This window comes from Mauremys mutica, chromosome 17 (genome assembly GCF_020497125.1).
Source record: "Mauremys mutica isolate MM-2020 ecotype Southern chromosome 17, ASM2049712v1, whole genome shotgun sequence".
Classification (NCBI taxonomy): domain Eukaryota; kingdom Metazoa; phylum Chordata; order Testudines; family Geoemydidae; genus Mauremys; species Mauremys mutica.
In genome coordinates, this window is record NC_059088.1 from 7,953,302 (window position 1) to 7,956,998 (window position 3,697).

Below are 3,697 nucleotides of genomic sequence, written 5' to 3' on the forward strand. Positions count from 1 at the left end.
CGCAATCCTGCCGTGCCCGCCGAGCGCGGGGGCGACGCCTTCGCCAGGTCGCGGCCTGGGACCACGTGGGGGGGGGTTGTGACGCCGGAGGGAGGGGGCGGATCGACCTGCGAATGTGGTGGGGGAGGGGAGAGCAGGGGTGACTGTAGGGGAGGGACGGACCTGAGCCGGGAAGGGGGGGGCGGCACCTTTCCCGGGGAGCTGGACGGGGGGGGAGGGGAGAGCCGGCTGGAGGGGGTTGGGTTTCAGCTTTGGGCTGGCTGGGAAGAGGCAGGAGCCCCAGGCTGGGGTCTGGGCTCCCTGCCCCCCAGAGGGACCCGGCTGGGGGTCCTGGTTGTACCCACAAGCCCTGCTGGGGGCCGTGCTCCTGTCGGCTAATAACCCACCTGTGTCCCTGGCTGGCTGGGAGCCCCGGGGAATCGCAGGGGGGGGGGGTGCAGGGCCCGACTCCCCCCCACTCCATGACAGGGGGGCTCAGTGTCCCGGGTGTCACTGGTGTAACGAGGGGGGGGGAGAGGGAGTTTGCTGGTGCACAGGACCGGAGAGGGACTCGGGACCCCGGCCCGGCCTGGAGGATGGAGACCCAGCGACTGGGGACCTGGGGACCCAGAGACCCAGCTCAGGAGTCGCAGCCGGTTCTGGCCAGTGGGGACAATGGGCTGCGTGGAGACGACCCCGGTGACCTGCCCAGCCGGCTCCAGCCAGAGGGGCCAGAGGGGGGCGGAGAGGAGACCCAGGCCCCTGTTTACGACCCTGTTTCCCTGGAGAGGAGACAATGGACAGAGGGGGCCTGGGGCCGGGGGTATCGGAGGCCCAGCTGGGAGCAGGGGGGCTCGGGGCTGGAGGGGGGGAGCAGGCAGAGCCCCCCCGGCTGCAGGGGGACTGGGATGTGCTGGGCTGAGGGAGGCCAGGCCTGAGGCCGGAGAGTTTCCTGTGCTGGGTTCAACCCCCAATAACCCTCCTGTGTTACACTGGGGGAGTCGCTCCGGGGTAGAGAACGGGGGGCATTGCTCCCTCTGGGAGTGGAGGCCCCGGGGGCCCAGAGTGAGGAGACTCCCTGGGGGGCCCACGGCAGAGACACACGTGCTGAGGCTCAGAGAGATGCGGCTCTGGGAGGTGGAGGGGCCTGACCCCGAGAGGGGCTGTGGCACTGGAAGGGGCACCCCCCCCCCCACGGACCGCACGGGGCCACGCGTGGGCCCGATCCGTGCGCCCGTGACAGCCCGGGCAGATGCAGGACGTGACCCCAGAGGAGATTCTCTGGGCTGACTCGGTTCCCCTCCATCCTGTGCGTGGCAGCGACGGAGACTTGCACAGACTTTCGCTGGACAAAGCCGGTGCCCGGCTGACGTCCGGAGTGTCTGTTCTCGCGGCTTCGGGCAGAGACCGGAAGAAAAACCTCCCAGGTCCTGCGACTGCCGTAGGGATGTGGAGAGTCGCACCTGGGCCCCAAGGACAGCGCGGGGCCCGGAGCTCCGGGACTCTCCGGCCAACAGGAAGCCTCGTCCGCTCTGCCAGACGTGCCGTTCTCATGGCGGGTTCCTGCTCCCCAGAACGCCGGCTCAGAGCCACGCCCAGCCACGGAGCTGCCTCGCCGCCCGGTGCCGGGCAGAGCCTGGGGCCGTGGTGCCGCCCGGAGCCGGGCAGAGCCTGGGGCCGTGGTGCCGCCCGGTGCCGGGCAGAGCCTGGGGCCGTGGTGCCGCCCGGTGCCGGGCAGAGCCTGGGGCCGTGGTGCCGCCCGGAGCCGGGCAGAGCCTGGGGCCGTGGTGCCGCCCGGAGCCGGGCAGAGCCTGGGGCCGTGGTGCCGCCCGGAGCCGGGCAGAGCCTGGGGCCGTGGTGCCGGGCAGAGCCTGCGGCCGTGGTGCCGCCCGGAGCCGGGCACCGACTGGGGCCGTGGTGCCGCCCGGAGCCGGGCAGAGCCTGGGGCCGTGGTGCCGGGCAGAGCCTGCGGCCGTGGTGCCGCCCGGTGCCGGGCAGAGCCTGCGGCCGTGGTGCCGGGCAGAGCCTGCAGCCGTGGTGCCGCCCGGTGCCGGGCAGAGCCTGGGGCCATGGTGCCGGGCAGAGCCTGGGGCCGTGGTGCCACCCGGTGCCGGGCAGAGCCTGGGGCCGTGGTGCCGCCCCGTGCCGGGCAGAGCCTGGGGCCGTGGTGCCGCCCGGAGCCGGGCAGAGCCTGGGGCCGTGGTGCCGCCCGGAGCCGGGCAGAGCCTGGGGCCGTGGTGCCGCCCGGAGCCGGGCAGAGCCTGGGGCCGTGGTGCCGCCCGGAGCCGGGCAGAGCCTGGGGCCGTGGTGCCGCCCGGAGCCGGGCCGAGCCTGGGGCCGTGGTGCCGCCCGGTGCCGGGCAGAGCCTGGGGCCGTGGTGCCGCCCGAAGCCAGGCAGAGCCTGGGGCCGTGGTGCCGCCCGGTGCCGGGCAGAGCCTGCGGCCGTGGTGCCGCCCGGAGCCGGGCAGAGCCTGCGGCCGTGGTGCCGCCCGGAGCCGGGCAGAGCCTGCGGCCGTGGTGCCGCCCGGAGCCGGGCAGAGCCTGCGGCCGTGGTGCCGCCCCGTGCCGGGCAGAGCCTGGGGCCGTGGTGCCGCCCCGTGCCGGGCAGAGCCTGGGGCCGTGGTGCCGCCCCGTGCCGGGCAGAGCCTGCGGCCGTGGTGCCGGGCAGAGTCTACCCACAGGGCTGTAAGAATCAGCCCTGCCCTGGCGCGGAGCGGAGCCTTGGCAATAAGGGGCGTGGGGGAAGTCTCCCTCCCCATGGCAGACGGAGCCTGGCTTGTGTCCCGGATACGAACAAAGCTGGGGGCATTTCCTGCCTGGCTGCAGCTGGGGGACCCCCCTGTCCGGAAATGGGCCAGGCGTGATCACAGGGGGTCTGCTCGGCCGGGCCCCTGAGCCTGGCAGGAAAAGGCCGCGGGTGAACGGCGCTATCAGGAATCCTAGTCCCGGCCCGGGCACGTCGCGGTCGGCTTGTCCCTACGGACTGAGCTCGGTGCCGCTAATTCCTGGGTCTGGCGGGGCCGCAGGGGAGCTCCCGTCCCATCCCATCGACGTCACCGCCGGGACACGCCCCAACGCAGCCGCCATTGGAGGCGCCGCGTCTGAGCCGCACAAGTCCCACGTTCCCGGAGCGTCAGGCGGCTCCTGGCTGTGCTGATGGGACGTCCCGGAGCCTGGGTGCTGCAAAGCCCTGAGGCGGTTCTGCCGGGAACCACCCCCACGATCCATCCCGAGCCGGCCAGACGGGCGACTGGCAGGTGGATCCTACGGGACCCACAAGCGCCTGCACCGTGCCAGGGCCGGGCAGAGCCTGCGTCCCCGCCTGGACCAGCCCCGCTGTGGGGTCGGGCCCCGCGAGGAGGCAGGGGGTGCTGCACCCCCATTGCTGGCTTGCCCAGGACGGGGATCTGTCCCCAGGAGCTGCCCCTTGTGGGTCACAATTCGGGGGAGATGGTGCTGGGAGGGCAGGGGGCACAGCCAGGGCTGGCTCCCCTCCATGGCTCACCCTGGGGGGGCGTCTGCGGGCACCTGCCCGGGGCCAGTCAGTGTCTGTTTTGGGAGCAACCCCGGCGCTGGGGGGTGGCGCTGGCCAGGCGGGGGGGCCGGAGAGCCCGCCCCACACGGAGCTCTGCTAAAGGAGGCCGGGGCGCTCGGGGCCGGACCGGGCTGCCGCTGCCACGCGGGGGAATCTGAGTCTGTCCCTCTCCGAGGTTCTGGG